The following is a 17,189-nucleotide window of genomic DNA, read 5'->3' on the forward strand; positions in this document are numbered from 1 at the left end:
TTGTGGCCTCCCGCCCGCCCTCTGCCTGGGCTCGCCGGGCTCTGCACTGCGTGGCTGCCCGCGGGAGGCTAGTGGAGTAGCACCGAGCACCGCCCCCGCAGGTTGAAAACTTCCCGCAGCTCCCTCCGAAGCTCCCTCCGGCCACACCGCGCGGCGCCCACGCCGGGGGGCTCCCGGCTCTGCCCCCCCGTACACCCCGGAACCACGAGCAGCGGCTGCCCCGGCAGCCCCCGACTTCGCCGCCAAGCTGGAGGAGCGACGGAAGCCCGATCCCAGGAGGTGAGTGCCCGGGGAGCCCGCCGGAGGAGGCGGCGAGCAGTGCGTTCCGTGCGGTGCGGGGCAGGCGCTGGGGCGGCGGGCGGGGGCCGGGCCGGGGCCGGGGCCCGGACCGGGGCAGAGCGGGAGGACTCGTGGAGGGAGCTGCAGGCTGGCTGTCCGGGGAACGGGGCTAGCCAGGAAGGGCGCGGACTGGGCGGTAGCAGCAGCAGCAGCCGCAGCCTCCCGGAAAGGGGTCCCGTCTCCAGCCTCAGAGCCCAGCAGGACGGCAGGACGGCTGGGCTTCTCTTTGGAGATGACCAGAACCATCCGCTCCTGGGGTTGGGGGCGGGCGGGGGGGCAGTGAGAGTCAATTTGGTTGGGGCAAACTGGGGGCGGATTACTTTTCTTTTTTTAATGGGTAGAAGGTGGGAGGGGAGAGCCAATGGGTGGGTGGTCCTCTTGCCTGTCTGTTTCAATGCCCCCCTAATGATCCGAGGCAGCTGTCCCAGTCCCTGAGTGCCCAGCGAACCTGTCTGTGGGGGCAGCTCCAGAGGAGGCTGGGGTCGGCTGGTTTTGAGCACCTTCCCCGTTGTTTGGGGGTGCATGCCACCGACCAATCCGTTCTCATGGAGGCCTTCGGGAATCTCCCAGCCATCTACCTCCAGGGACTGAACGAACATTCACTTCGCTCCCTGGCGAGATGAAGGCAGGGGGTGAGTCAGGCAATTTCTCTGGAAGTAAAACGTCCACATCTATTTGCGAGCTTTTGGTAGCGGGAGGCAGAGGTTTAACGAGGGTTTCTCTTGGCCAACCAAAACTTAGCTCTTCTTCAGGCACCGGGCGAAGTGTGTTGCAAGAAAAGTCTGTGTGGGGTTTCCTCCCATGTGTATTTTGCTCGACTTCTGCCAGCTCTTACTAACAGTTATCAAAAGAAGGCAGTGGCCGAGACAAACCTGGCAAACTGGCAGCTGCAGTGGCCATCACGAGGGGATCCATTCTCCTTCAGGGCAATCTGCACAGTAGAATGCCCCGCTGTTCTGGTGCAAAGCACGACAATTCTGCCCCTCGTCAGTTGCTTATCAGACTTGTGCCTGCCCACTTCCGTTCTTTCCATGGGCCCTCCGTCTAGCTCAAGACAGGTTTGTTGAGTGAAACGGTCCTCGAGGGGCACCGGGAATGCACATAGTTGGAACATTGCTGGTGGTTTTCATCTCTAAGTTCTTCACATAAGCACCAGGCTCATTTCAGTTCAATTTGACAAGCAATTATTAAGTGTCCATAGTGTGCAAGGCCATCCTGTTCCCCATAAAGTGAATGAAATTGTCATCTCCCAAGACGTTTGCAATTCGATTCCGTTCAATTCAACAAGGAAGGAAATATACGATTATTAAGCACCTACTGTGTGCCAGACGCTGTGCTTTACAAATATCTAATCTGACTCTCACAACAACCCTGGGAGGTAGGTGCTATTATTATCTCCATTTTTTCAGTTGAAGAAACTGAGGCAAGCAGCGTGAAGCGACTTACCCAAGGTCACACTTCTAGACAGGGTCTGAGACAGCATTTAATCCCCTGGGAGGGAGTGGCTACAGAGGCAAGTGAAAGGAAGTCTTTGCTCCTCCGAACCTCACGTTCTGTTGAATGCACTCTCTTCACTTTCTATTTCTGGGATTTGTGGTCCGGAGTGCCTGGCACATAGTAAGTAAGCATTTAATAAATGCATGTGGAGTGATTGATGTAGGAATTAAGTTACTGAAATCCTAAAGAGCATTTGAAACCCTTCCTGGTCGAAGGAGGAAAACTTTCAATTCCTTTAGAAGAGAGAAGGCAGTTGAATAATGGTTAGGTAACAAAACTTGAAGTCAGGTGACTTTATTCTATGTCTTATATCACTGAGAAAAAGCTCACTTTCATTTTGACTTTAAAAGAAGTTATAGATAGGTAATGTAAGAAAGGCACTTTTTTGGGGGGGTCAGAACAGGTGATTTTTCATTGGTGTAGGGAATTGTGGGTGAAGAAACTCCCTTTACTAATGCAGATGGACTCCTGCTCAGTAATTTATAGACTCAGGGAGAGCACTGAGATGAAATGACTTACCCAGGGTCACACAGTTAAGTTATGTTTCAGAAGTGGGACTTGAATCTAGATCTTTTTAACTTCTGGAACAACTTTCCCTCCCTTACTCCACAGTGCAATAGACTATATTCCTGCAAACAGAGAACTATTTACATGGATAGTTGAGGCACAGTCCTCTTCCTTAAGGACCAGAAGCAGCATGTTCATAGCCTAAATTCTATATATTTATTTTAAAAAAGTAGAAAACCAGACACAAAGAAACACCCTTGCTTTTTGTGTGTGTGTGAGGCAATCTGGGTTAAGTGACTTGCCCAAGGCCACACAGCTAGTTAAGTGTCATGTGTCTGAGGCCAGATTTGAACTCAGGTGCTCCTGACCCTAAGGCCAGGGCTCTGTCTACTGTGCCACTTAGCTGGCCCTACCCTTTCTTTGAAGAGGTAGCCTGAATCTGCAGTCAGAGAGGCCCAGCCTTTGACATGTGGTCTTCCTACTTCCTACCTGTCTGACCTTGTTCAAATCCCTGTATCTCTATGGGCCTCTACGCAGGTTAGGTTGGGTGATGGCTGAGGTCACTTCCAGCTCTAAGTCATCTGTGATCTGCGTTTCCCAGAACGATTCATACAGTCATTTAGAATCTGTTCGCTTTTAGGGAATCATAAATGGGCCATTTCTCGAAATAAGCTGTTATTAAATTACTTGTCTGATTGTGCAGATCGGCTCTTAGTGGGCCACCTTGCTTACAGCCATCAGAGTATATTTTCATTTGTTCCATGTACATGAAATGCTTTTGACTCTTAAAATGTTCATGTTATCTCCAGACTTACTATGAATTGTACAGTCAGCATCCAGGGTACACCATTTGTGGGCAGTAGAGGACATTTTGCTGGTAACCTCACCGTTCGCTCAGCTCTGACAAGCACACTTTTTCAGGAGTTGCAGATGCCTCATTCTGATAACAAGGGGATATGATGTGGTTGTAGCATGCGTCTTAAAGGAAAACAGCACTCTTAAGAAAAAGAGAATACTGTGCACAGGGGTTGCTAAATCAGTTGCTAATCAGGTTTCTCTGGCTGCCTCTGGGGGTGCTGCAGTCCAGCGTTGCTAGAGTGTTTGAGGTTGAGAGCAAAGCAGGTTTTCAGTTGCAAGAATTTCCGGGCTTCATGGAGATACCAAAGCTAGCAATAGGCAGCCTATATTCAGTTTCAATTCTTAGAGATTAAAAAAAAAGTTTGTTTGGTATTCAGTAATGTGAATGAAATCAAAAATTTGAGCTGGTGGATATTAAGATCTGAGATGCAAGGAAATGGAAGCTGGTTCTCTAGGGATGATACATTTAGAAATAACAGTTCTAACAAGCGGTTGCTTAATGCTGTTTGAAATGATGTTTTTTTGGGGGGGGCAAAGGGAGTGCTAAGCAGGAATCAGAGGACATGTCTTCATGTTTACTGCATATGATGCTATCCCAAGTGGATTTAACACCTTGTGATTTACTGGCCTTATTCTTTATAGGGTCATATAATTATTTAGCCAAACAGACATCTATAAATGCCTAGAAAGCTATTAAAATTGCTCAAGAAAACAAACTGTAATTCACTGTATGATACTGTTACTGTTGTTACTCCTCCTGGGATCTGTTTGCCAGATACAATTTATGGGAACTGAGAAAGTCTAAGTGTTCTCCCAGGACAGTCAGGATCCTGTTGCCTTGGAGTCAGGAAGACCTGGGTTCAATTTCCACCTTGGAGACACTTTGCCTGTATGATCCTGGTCAGGTCACTTAAGGTCTCTATGCCCCAGGTAGATTTCCAAGGCTATAAATTGCTAAACAAGGGTTAATGTGTCTTGGTAGAGTGAGTTCTGTACCCTCCCTTGGAACCTGATGGTTCAGTTACGTACCTTCCCCCCCCCCCCCCGTTTTCCCTTATAACTCAATTAAAAATTATTTAATTAACTTCTGCTACATGTGAAGCTTTGTGTTAAGTTTTGGAGAATCGAAGACAAAAGTGAAATACACACTGACCTCAAGGAGCTTCCCTTCTACTGAGGTGAAATGTAGAAAGACAATGATGATACTAAAACATAGTATACTGAAGATAGAAGAAAATGAGAAAGCAAATAGCTATGGGGGAGGAGGTCCTGGGAAGGCTCAGCTGATAAGGCAGCACCTGACTTAAACCTTGCAGGAAGAGGAAGATTTTAAGTGGTACAGACCTGGTTCAAGTTACCTCAAAAACAAGTTTTGCATTAAAAAGGCGAACAAATTTGGATGTTTGTGCCAAAAAATAAAACCTGCTGCCTTTTGTACATAAAGATGACATTGTTGGCTATCAGTGGGAAACATGTGCCTTTGCCTTGTTTTTCTGTTAGGGAACAGTAATGATTTCCCAGACTCACGCTCGTACCTGATCCCTCTGTGTCAACACTACATACGTGCGTATACACCCACATAGAACATTTCAGTTTTTAGAGCTGGCCTCCGGAGCTGTGTCTCCTGATGCCATAATGGAGGTTGCTAGGTGACAATGGGTAAGAGTGCTAGACTTGGAGGCAGGAAGACTTGAGTTCAAACCACTCTCTGTCTCAGTTTCCTCATCTGTAAAATGAGCATAATTGTGCCTACCTCCAAGGGTTATTGTGAGGATCAAGTGAGATAAAATAAACATAGCACTTTTCAACCCTTAAAGTGCTGTACAGGTGCTGACTATTATGATTAGTGACAAATAGCAATTGCATGTTAGGTCATTGATGTTGTTTGTCTTAATTTTAATTTTAAAAAATCGGTTCATCCATTTTGTTTACGTAGAACAGATACTGCCTCCTTAATACAGTACATTTCACCAAATATAATGTATTGATTGTTAACAGAAACCACTTGAACTTTGTCCAGTACTTCCAGATTCCGGTATCCAGATTTTGGTTGGCTTGAAATATTGACCAAACCTAAACTTTGCAGCTATTCAATCAATCATCAACCGTTTATTAAATGCTTACCATGTGCTAGGCTTTGGGCCCACAAAGCCAAAAGCAAAGCAAATCCCTACCTCTCAGGGAGCTTACATTCCTCTGTGTGTGTGTGTGTGTGTATGTGTGACAGAGAGAGAGAGAAGAGAGAGAGAGAGAGAGAGAGAGAGAGAGAGAGAGAGAGAGAGAGAGAGTGAGAGAGAGAGAGAGTTGAGGGGAACACATTGCATATATATATATATATATATATTTATATTAAATAAATATGAGGAAATCTTTTGGGGGAGAAGTTCTGCGGGTTGGGGATCAGGAAAAGCACTCCCAGAAATGAGATTCGAAGAAAACCAAGGCTTTTGAAGAGCGGAGGTGGGGAGGGAGTGCATTTCAGGTACAGAGGACAGTCAATTCAAAGCTGCAGAGATGAGAGACACTGTGCATGGATGAGGGCACTAAGAAGGTGAGTTTGTGTGAATGGGAGGAATGTGTAATAAAGCTGGAAAGGTAAATCGGGGCAAATTTGGAAGGGCTTCAGACAGCAGACAGAGGGGTTTCTATTGGATACCTGAAGTAATAGGGAACCATGGGAGTTTTTTAACTGGGGGAGGGTGACTTGGTCAGACCTGTGCAGTAGGCAGTTTCTTTGGTAGCTGAGGTGAAGGATGGATTGGAGAGGCATCAACGAGTCATTGGGTATATTGGTTTCTTGGCTCACCTTCCTTCACTTTGTATCACTTCATGTAACTCTTTCCATGTTTCTCTGAATTCTTCAAGTTATCATTCTTTACAGTACCATAATATTCCACTCCAGCCTTTCTCAACTGCTCTATAAATGCCTTCCATCTCGAAATCATTTCCAGTTTATCCCGTATATAGCTTATTTGTACCTATTTGTTTGCATGTCATCTTCCCCATTAGAGTGTGAGCTCCTTGTGGGCAGAGACTGTCTTATGTCTCTTGTATTCCCAGTGCTTAACATAGCTCCTGACACGTAATAGACACTTAATAAATGCTTACTGACCAACCAACATTCACATTTCATCATTTTTTTTTTGGCTAGGCAATGGGGTTAAGTGACTTGCCCAAGGTCACACAGCTAGTAAGTGTTATGTATCTGAGGCCGCATTTGAACTCAAGTCCTCCTGACTCCAGGGCCGGTGCTCTATCCACTGAGCCATCTAGCTGCCCCATTTCATCATTTCTTTAACCGATTGCCGGTTGTTGGGCATTTTGCTTCTGGGTTTTCTGTTTTATCCTTGACAATAATGTTGCTGTGAACATTATTTTTCTTTCTGTCTAATTGACTTGGGGCAAAGACTGAGCAGTGGATTTTCTAGGTTAAAGGATGTAAACAATTGAGTGCCTTTTCCTACATAATTCCAAATTGTTTTCAAGAAAGTTTGGGATAATATACAGCTCAACCAGCAGCGGATTGTCCTGGAGATCTTTCCACAGCTTCTTCAATATCGAGTTTCATCAACTTTTAGCATCTTTCCTGGCTTAACTGGTCTGAGGGAAATGAGTCCTCGGGGTTTTTAGAAAACTTCCAGGTCTGAATGACTGGTAATTTTGAACATTTTTCGCGTGTAATTGACAATGTCTATTTCTTCTTCAGAAACCTCTGTCCATTGGGTGTGTTAATGACCCTACCCCAGCCCTGTCATTCTCCTGGCTTCGTGCTCCTTCTTTTTATCTCAGCTCCAAGCTACATTGAAGTATTGGGAGCAGCTTGGAGACAACCTATGACTTCTCATAGTTTACTTCTCATTCTTTTTGACATTATTTATGTCTTAGTTTAAGTTACAAATTGATGTAATGAATAGTGTGGATTTGAATACATGTGACCACTTTATAGAATTTATAATTTGCACGAACTGAGGCTTAGACATACTTACATCTCTCTAATAGTCTATTCTACCTGAGATTGTGCTTTGCAGTAAGGTAACAGTAGTATAGGGTAGCTAGGTGGCACAGTGAGTAGAACACTAGACCTGAGTTCAAATCTGGCCTCAGACATTTACTGGTGTGTGACCCTGGGCAAGTTATTTAAACCTGTTTGCCTCAGTTTCCCCATCTGTAAAATGAGCTGGAGAAGAAAACGGCAAACTACTCCAGTATCTCTGCCAAGAAAACCCCCCAAAAGGGATCTTGAAGAGTTGGACGTGACTGAAAAACAACTAAACAACAAACAGTTGTATTAATAGGAGTGATGCAATGTGTTTCTATAGTTCTGTCAGTGAGATCCAGACATCTCATTCCTTACTGTAAATTAAATAGGTTTCAGGGATTATGATGTGAATTTTATAGATGACAAAACCAAGTTGCTGAAGTGGTACCATTTCATGGAATCCGAAAGAATAGGATACTTTCGTAGCTTCTGAATTAGGTCATGTCGTATTTTGATCATTTAGCTGTAGTCTTAAAAGATGTATTTTCATCTCCTCGGTGAAGATGTGGCTTGGTAGGTCATTCCACTCTATTGTCTGCCTCAGAATGAGGCATCTAGGCAGGGCAGTAGATAGAGTGCTGAGGCCAGGAGTCAGGAAGAACAGTCAAACCTGGCTTCAGATACTTCCTAGCTATATGACCTTAGGCAAATCACTTAACCTTTGTTTACCTCAGTTTCCTAAACGGTAAAATGGAAATAATAATAGCACCTTGCTCAAAGGGTGCTTGTGAGGATTAAAGGAAAGAGGAGGCCCTAGATAAGTGCTGCCTTCTCCCACTCCCAAGCTCACAGACACATTGCAGAAGGGCCATTCCTCTTTACTTTCCCCCTCCCACCCTTGTCCAGTGGCCATATTTAGATGAAAGAGCTCTTAGAGGAATGTGCTTATTTAGGGTACAGACCCACACAGTAGGAGAAAAGCCATTCTATCCTGGGGGGAAGACAACATGGGCTTTTCTTACCGGGGTCTCCATTCAGCAGATTCTCTTAAAGGATCTTCTGGCCTCCACATGAAGCCCATGATCTTCCAGGATGGACTGGGCCAGCAGGGTGGGAGACTTAGCCCTGGTACTATGTGAGTAGCAATTCCAGTTTGCAAACTGGAGGGCTATTTCTCATGGACCCTGGGGAAAAGAACATGTTAGAATGAGCCTAACTATTCCATTAAAGTGGATAAATTGTGAACCAACACCTCTATTCTCTGCCTCTTAACTGTTGCTGGCTTCTATAAGGCTGTGGAGGAAAGGTAATCTCAATTTAACTTAAAACTGGCTTGTCTGCAACTCTGTCGGCTTAGCGATAAATTCTATTTATGAATTTATTTTTGAGGCGGTCATTGTTCCAATACTGTTAAAATGAATAAATGCGTGATTCTCAAATGGAACATGATATGAAGGCAAATTTCAGCACGTTTTCAAAATGATTTACTTCAGAAACCCATTCAAGAACACATGCCCCTCTGTGTTTCAGAAAATGAGTACTTCGTATTCAAAGCAATGAGTGTGTGCCTGGCAAATAGTAAGTGCATACTAAGTGTCTGTTGGCTGACTGACTCACTGGGACATAGTGCCAGAGACTGTTGGTGTTGGAGTAAAAAGACCTGGGTTCAATTCCTACTGCTGATGCTCACTTTATGACCTTAGGAAAGTCCCTTCACTTTGCCAAGTTTTCCTTATTCAGGAAATGAATCAGTTTCACTAGAAGCCTCTACATCCCTTTCAGCTCCAGACCCCTTGTGCTATGAAGTCCTTCTGATGCTTCATTGCACTATGGGGGTGACCCAAGGCTCTCACGAGCTAAGTCTGTGGGCCATAACATTGGTGAGTTCTGCTAAGCTGGAGAGGGGACCGGGTGCCTGGTTTGTCTAAGGATGTGGATCTAAGGATGCCTTGGAGAAGCTTCCTCACTAGAAAGGCAGCCATGGGTGGAGGAAGTTTTTCTGCCACACAAACTCATTCAATCTTCCCGCAAACATTCATGATCACCGAGGACCAGAGCATACATTCCAGAACCTGCAAGAACCATGAATGTGGGCAGCTGGGTGGCTAAATCTCCTCTCTCCCTGATGGGTTGCATGCTGTTTGCAGCTGTAGGATGACGAGCTCTGTGGAGCTGATCCACAAATTCCTTCATTCCTCTGAGCTCTGGAGACGGCTGTCCTGAGGAATGTGAGATGAACCCTCATGACGGATGCCTGCTTGGGCTCCACCCCGAGAGTGCTGGGATTGCTAGATAATGGACTACAATCACCTGGAAAACTAAACCAAGTTACCAGCAATCATTATAGCTAATGTCAGTAATGAATTTGAAGTACTTCCCATGTATTCCGTTTTCTCATTTGATCTTCAGAGCCTTGTGAAATAGGCGATAATGATAATACTCCTCCTACTAGTCTGACTGATTTGTTTTTTGTTATTCAGTCATGTCTTGACTCTTCAAGACCCCATTTGGGGTTTTCTTGGCAAATGTACTGAAGTGGTTTGCCATTTCCTCCTCCAGCTCATTTTACAGATGAGGAAACTGAGGCAAACAGGATCAAATGACTTGCTCAGAGTCACACAACTAGCAAGTGTCTGAACCCGGATTTGAACTCAGGTCTCCCTGACTCCAGACCCAGGGCTCTATCACTGCACCACTTAGCTGCCCATTATTATCCTTATCTTACAGATGAGGAAACAGTCTGAGAGAAATTAAGTGACTTGCTCAGGGTCACACAAGCTAAGTATGTGCTTGAGACAGGATTCAAACCCTGATCCTCTTTACTCCAAGTCTAGCATTCTATCCACTATAGCACCTGGCTGCCTAGTTATCAAAAGCTCTACCAGCAATGGGCAGCTCACAAGCTTGACTGGCACAGTCTGAGCTTCTTCAGACAGAAAACAGATACTGCAAGCAAGAATTTGTAGAAGTTTTTTTTTTTTGGAAGACAGTGAAAAAGATTTAGCAAAAGAATTCTTAATTCATGAAAAAAATTGTCAAGAATTTTGACAAGAAAACACAGTTCCTGGTAATTTAAAATTAAAATTTAAAGTTTTTCATCCCCTCCCCCCGGTGGACTTGTAGTCAGGAAGTCCTGGGCTCAAATCCCACGTGGTCGTTTTAGCAATGTGACCTCAGGCAAGTCACCCAAATTCTCTGTGCCTCAGAGGAGTTTGGTCATGATGAGCTTGAAGGCCTTCTCAGCTCTAAATCAATAATCCCATGGTTCAAATCAGCCTCATATATTTCCTAGCTATGTGACCCTGGGAAAGTCATTTAACATCTGTCTTCCCTCAGTTTTCCCATCTGTAAAATGATGATAATAGTAGTATCTGCCTCCCCAGGTTGTTGTGAGGATCATATAAGATGATATCTATAAAATATTTTGCAAACATTGAGCACTATATAAATGCTAGCTGTTGTGTCTTATAATAATATACTTAATTACTTAATAATAATAATAATTTTATTATGTTATCTCTTATTCTCCAAATTTTCCTTCTTTGCTGGCCTTCTGTAATAAGATTAGAAATGCCTTCAGGACAAGAATTAGGTGATATATTTACTTCCTAGATCCTATAGTGTCCTACTGCTAGGTAAACACTCAGTGTTTTAACAAATACCTAGAGAATTGAGTCACCTGCACTGTGAGCAGAGACTTTGAAAACCTGGCCATATATAAACCTGAGAGGTCCAACAGTTTGGTAAGCCTCGTTCGAACAGTGATTCCTATAGACATTGCCATAATGTAGCCATTCTATATTGTAGATTTGCTTCAGTTGTGTCTGACTCTCTGAGGTTTTCTTGGCAAGATACTGGAGTGGTTTGTCATTTATTTCTCCAGTTCATTTTACAGATGAGGAAACTGAGGCAAACAGAGTTAAGTGAGTTTCTCAGGGTCACACAGCTAGTAAGTGTTGTTCCAGCACCAAATCAGGCTTTGGGGATGCTATTGATGAAAAACCTGACAGCCTTTGTCATCGAGCAGCTACATTTCTAATGGGGGAGATTGGAAATTCTTAATGCTAATAATAGCTGTCATTCATATAGCACTTTGAGGCTGGCAAAGGGCTTGACACATGCTATCTCATTTCCTCCTCACCATTACCCTGGATGGTAGGAGCTTGTCTTCTCTCCACTTCACAAAGGAAGACACAGACTGAAAAGTTCAATGACTTGTCTATGGTGTGTCAGCTGGTCAGTATCTCAGGGAGTCTTTGAATTCCACTAGCCCTGATCTGCCCTCAGACACTTACTAGCTGTGTGATCCTGGGCAAGTCACTTAACTTCTGCCTGCCTCAGTTCCCCTTAACTGTAAAATGAGGATGATGATGATGGTGATGATACTAACAACAACAACAACAATAATATTTATCTCCTAGGGTTATTTGAGGAGCAAATGAGATAATATTTGTAAAGCAATTAGCACAGTGCCTGGTATGTGATAGGAGCTTAACAAATGGTCCTTTCCTTCCCTTGTTTCCTTGTCTTCAGTGCTAGACATTGTGCTAAGTGCTAGGGATACAAAGAAAGACGAAAACCTCAAGGCGTTCACATATTTTGAAGATATCGTTGGATACTTGAGAGACACAGTGCTCACAATGTGTGTGCTCCCTTTCACTGAAGGAAATGTGGAAACTTCCTAATCTCTTGTGGATTACTCATGACCAAAAAAAAAAATCATGCCCTGGGAGCCAACTTTTTGGTGATTAGTCTCTGCTCACAGCCAAGCTGGTCCTGGGTGATAGAGTAAAGTAAAGATTTAAAGATTAACTGTCACCTCCCACTTACTCTGTGTGTGTTTTACATGGATCTAAATATTTTCATGTTGTGTCCCCTATTAGAAATACAACTCCATGAGGGCAGCAACTACTTTTGCCTTTGTTGGGAATTTAAAATATTTGTTGACTGATTTGTTGATCTCATCACAGGATGAGATAATGATGATCTTTAGCCTCATAAAGAAGACTTGAGAAGGCCTGTGGGGAATAGTAGCTTTAGTTGAAAGGTTGTCGTATGGAAGATATTAGGATAGAAGTTCTTTACTTGAGTTTGTAAACCTGTTTTTTTAATTTAAAAATATTTTGATAGCCATTTTAATATTATTGGTTTCCTTTGTAATCCTATGTACGTACTCTACGTGTTCAAAACATAATTCTGAGAAGAGGTCAATAAGCTTCACCAAACTGCCAAAGGGGTCTGAATTATTTTCATTTTGTCCAAAGTTAGTAGAAGCTGTAGGGCTGAAAGGAACCTAGGTCATGTAGTTTAACCCTGTCATTTCAGAGACATAAGCTAGATCCCAGGAGGGGAGATGATTTGCCCACCAGCCAAAGCTTAGTGGCAAAAGCAAGCCTACAGACTGAGTTTTCTGACTTCAAGTGTAGTGTTCTTTGCATTACATTATACTGCATCTGAAATGAAAAAAAAAAGTTAGTAGAAGCGATTGGTGGAAGTTTTATTGAGGCAGATTTTGGCTTCATTCAAGGAAAAACTTAATAACAGTAACAATAAGAATTGTCCCAAAGTAGGATGAGGTGTCTGTCTCAGAAGGTATTAAGTTCTCCATCAATGGGGGCCTTCATGTGGAAGTTGGATGACCACTCATTGGTGATATCATAGAAAGGAGTTCACTTTCAGCCATAGGCTCTTACACAGAGATTCTCTTCTTGGCCCCCTCCCATGGACTGAAGACTTTCTGGCTTTATAGAACCTGGCAGAGACTATGTTCCAGTGTCACAAACTTCGAGACCTTAGGACACCTCCCTGGGTCTTGGAGTAGAGAAATAGGATCTTAATGGGAGTTATCATGGCTAGTACTAATGATAAGAATTTATTAAATCTTCATTGTGTGCTCACCATTATAATATACAGAGATTTAGATATACTTCCAGCTTTGTGGCTTTATCTTGGAGAGAGGCCAGTACATATTGTGGAGGCAAGGGAAGATGGAGATTTATGATTTTCCTGTCTTCCAACCTCAGTCAAATAATCACATTTTTGCTTACCTCCATCCATTTCCACTGTTCTTTCATTTTTAGTTTATAAAGAATAATGTGAACTTAGAGAAATTATAGAAAAAAAGCTTGGTATAAATCATGTTACATCTCTGTAATGAAATATTACTGGGCTGTATGAAGAGATGAAATCACAGAAGCATGGGAGGACTCATAGGAACTGATGCAAGGTGGAGACAGCAGAACCAGGAAAACAATATGCACAAGGACTGCAACCATTCAAATGGGAAATCGAACATTGGGAAATTATACTGACAAGCAAGCTTGGCCCCAAAGAAGAGCTATGAGAATATGTCTTCTCCAACTTTTTTTTTTTTTTGCAGAGGTGAATGATCATGATTGTGGATCATCAGACTTAAAAAAAGTGTTGGTTGGTTTTGCCATTTTTCCCCCTTCTTTTATTCTCCTCTTTATTATATGTATAGCTCTCTGGGAGGACATGGGAAGAGGGATAGAATAGGAAATGTAGGTGATATAAAAAAAGATATCAATGAAAATGTATTTAAGAAAATCAGTAGTTTGAGGCAATGAATCAACTGACCATATCACCTTGCCTATAATCCTAGTGGTTCCCTGTTACCTCCAGGATCAAGTAGAAATGCTCCCCATGGCATTCAAAGCTCTTTCAACCTGGCCTCCTCCTGCTTTTTCAGTCTTCACATCCTAATCCCCTCTATGTACTCTGGGATCCCTCAACTTCTTGCTCTTCCTTGCATCTGATACCCCATCTTCTGACTGAGCTTCTCACTGGCTTGTGCCCAGGCCTGTAATACTCTGTTAGGAGGAAGCTGACGCCTCTACCTTCTGACTTCCTTGGCTTCCTTCAGGTCTCAGCTAAAGTCTCCCCTTCTACAGAAGTCCTTGGTGCCTTCCCTCGGCAACTACCTGCAACCTCGCCTGCCTGCATCTTGTCTGCCCCTTTAGACTGAGAGCTCCTTGAAAGCAGGGACTGTGTGTTTTTAGCTTTTAGCACAGTGCCTGGGGCGTAGTAGGTGCTTTTTGACTGATCTTAAGTTATGCTAGACTTTTGTTTGTATTTTTATGTATATTTACTCTTTGATTCAATGACACTGGCCTCTTGGCTTTTCCACGAATTGGACACTCCATCTCTTGGGTCAGGGCGTCCTCTCTGGCTGTCCTTCGTACCTGGAATGCTCTCCCTCCTTGGTTCTGATTACTGACATCCATGGCTTCCTTTAAGTCCCATCTAAACGCCCCCTTTCTATAGGAAGCCTTTCCCAACCCTCTTCATCCCAATGCTCTCCCTTTGTTAATTGCTTCTTATTTATCCTGTGTATTGCTTGTTGTTTATCCATTAGATTGTAAGCTCCTTGAGACAGGGACTGTCCTTTGCCTCTTTTTGTATCTCCTCCACTTAGCATGGTTCCTGGCACAGTGTAGTCACTTGATAAATGTTTATAAATTGATTAGGTCTATTAAGATTATGTTAGATAGCCTGGATATGTCATTTTCACATGGGATTTTCGACTGGTAAAGTGTTCAGATGGTACAAGATACTTTTGCATAACCTCTTTAAAAACAGATCCATTTGGATAAGATCATTTTGTGAATTCAAGTCCATGTATTTTTTATATTTATGTGATTCCAAAAAACCAGGTTAAAGAATCTTTATTCAGAGTCATTTGAGAGAGAGAACATCACTGTGTTGCTGTCAACATATTCTTTCTCTTCCCCCCCCCCCACTTGGATCCAGATGTTGTTTCATGGCAAGCACAGATGTAGCATAGGAATTAAGTACAGCATGCAAATAACTGTGCACAAACAAGATGTAGACAGGCTAAATTGCAGGCAGTTGCAGAGGGAAGACACCAAGGACTTCTGCAGAAGGGGAACCTTTAGCTGAGACCTGAAGGAAGCCAGGGAAGTCAGAAGGTAGAGGCGTCAGCTTCCTCCTAACAGAGTATTACAGGCCTGGGCACAAGCCAGTGAGAAGCTCAGTCAGAAGATGGGGTATCAGATGCAAGGAAGAGCAAGAAGACTAGTGTTGACCATCCCAGAGTACATGGAGGGGACTGAGATGAGAAGACTGCAAAAGCAGGAGGAGGCCAGGCTATAAAGAGCTTTGAATGCCATAGAGAGGATTTCTACTTGATCCTGCAGATAGCGGGGAGCCACTGGGATTGAGTGAGGGCAGTTATTGTTTTGCAAATTTTCGGGAAGTTCTTATAAAAGAATCGAGCAGACCATTGATGTGTAGAATATCAGCCTTTCTCTGTTGGACGCATTTCAAAGGCAAAGCTTGAGGCCTAAAGTGGCTGGCAGGACTGGGAGAATGTGAAAATGGGGCAAGGGAAAAGGGGGTCAGCCCCAAAGATCCTGCGGTCTCAGGCAGCAGATGGGTTAGGCTACAAGGAGGTCTGAGTCTTGGGAAGGGGGTAGAAAGCCCAAGTGTAAGGATCTATAGGACCCAGCAGCATGAAGCAAGATATCAGTGATGGTCCCACAAGAGCTGCTCTTGGGCTTGACACACCCACATGAAGCTAAGATCTCGAAGCTTTTTTTCATGTTTGTCTGTGTGCATACACATGTGCCCTCATGCATCCATGTGCATTTGATATTTGCGTATGTGTTCTACCCCTTAGTACAGGAATTCTTAACCTTTTCAATGTCATGGTCCCTTCCGGCAGGTGGGAAAATATATGGGGTCCTTCTCAGAACAATATTTTTAAATGCATAAAATAAAATAGACAGGATTGCAACAGAAATTACAAAGGATTACATGGAAATAGTTATGTTTTATATATATATATACATATATATATAATCTTATATTTGCAAATACAACACTTTTATAAATAGAACATTTACATATCTAAATGTGTAACACATGTATACACATGTATGTGTGTATATACATACAGACACATATGTGTGCATGTATATGCATACAGAGATGTGCACACACATACATGCATATATAAATGAACAAATTGATAAACCTGAATGTAAGCTCTGTGAGGGCAAGTCTTCATATCCCTAGACTCTAACAAAATAGCTAGAATATGGTAAATGCTTAATAAGTTCTGGCTGGTTATTTTACCTTGCTTGGCATCTTTTGTCATCTACCCTCTTGGGCAGTTCAGTCACAGGCGAAGAACTCACGTGTTACCGGAATGTACGAGCCAGGACAATGAGTGTCTCCAAGGTCCCTGTCTGGACAAATACGGTGCATGGAAAGCTTCAGCAGTTTCCAGATATGAAAGCTCAAGTGATCAATAAGCCTTCATAGTCCCTGCTATACAAAGACAAAAGGGAAATGGTCCCTGCCCTCAGGAGGTTTACAGACCAGTTGTGGGAGATGCTCATGTCCTCAGATAAGGATATACAAAATAGAAAATAGATGTAAGATTATTTTGAGAGGAAGACACTGGCAGTTGGGGGATCAGGAGAGGTTTGATTTGGAAGCTGGTGCTTGAACTGAGTGTTGAAGAAAACTCAGGATTCTAAGAGAGGAGATGAGGAGGGAGGGGGTACATATCCCTCATGGGGGATGGACACTGTGAAGATATGGAGTTGGGAGATGGCATTCTATATATGAAGAACAGTAAAAAGGTCAGTTTGGCTGATCTATAGTATGCATGAAAGGATGTAATGTGTAGTAAGGTGGAAAGGTAGACTGAGGCAAGGTTGGGAAGACTTAAACCCCCAATAAAGGAGTTTGTAATCGACCCTATGTCATAGGAAGTCAAGGTCACACCTGTGTTTTAGGTAAGTCACTTTGTTAGTTGAGTGGAGGATGGAGAGAGGCTTGAGGCAGGGAGAGCATTTAGGAGGCTATTGACATAGTCCCTATCTAGTGACTCCAAGAAGTGATGAGGGCTTGGACCAGAGTGGTGACTGTGGGTGTAGAGAGAAGAGGGGACCTATTCGAGAGATGTTGGGGAGCTAGAAATGCCCACATTTGGCAACTGCTGGCATATATAGGATGAGAA

At 43.4% G+C, this 17,189-nt stretch overlaps 1 protein-coding gene across 2 annotated transcripts in view; it reads left to right on the plus strand.

Annotated features, from left to right (window-relative positions):
• The first annotated feature begins 201 nt into the window (after window positions 1-201).
• SLC4A4 (solute carrier family 4 member 4) overlaps window positions 202-17,189 on the plus strand; it is a 398,910-nt gene continuing 381,922 nt past the window's right edge. For both annotated transcript variants that reach the window (XM_020988496.2, XM_020988499.2), the window contains exon 1: window positions 202-279. The gene's annotated coding sequence lies outside the window, so the exon portion shown is untranslated. The remainder of the gene's footprint in view (window positions 280-17,189) is intronic.

The sequence above is a fragment of the Phascolarctos cinereus genome, unplaced genomic scaffold (genome assembly GCF_003287225.1).
Source record: "Phascolarctos cinereus isolate Bilbo 61053 unplaced genomic scaffold, phaCin_HiC Scaffold_9;HRSCAF=440, whole genome shotgun sequence".
Lineage (NCBI taxonomy): Eukaryota > Metazoa > Chordata > Mammalia > Diprotodontia > Phascolarctidae > Phascolarctos > Phascolarctos cinereus.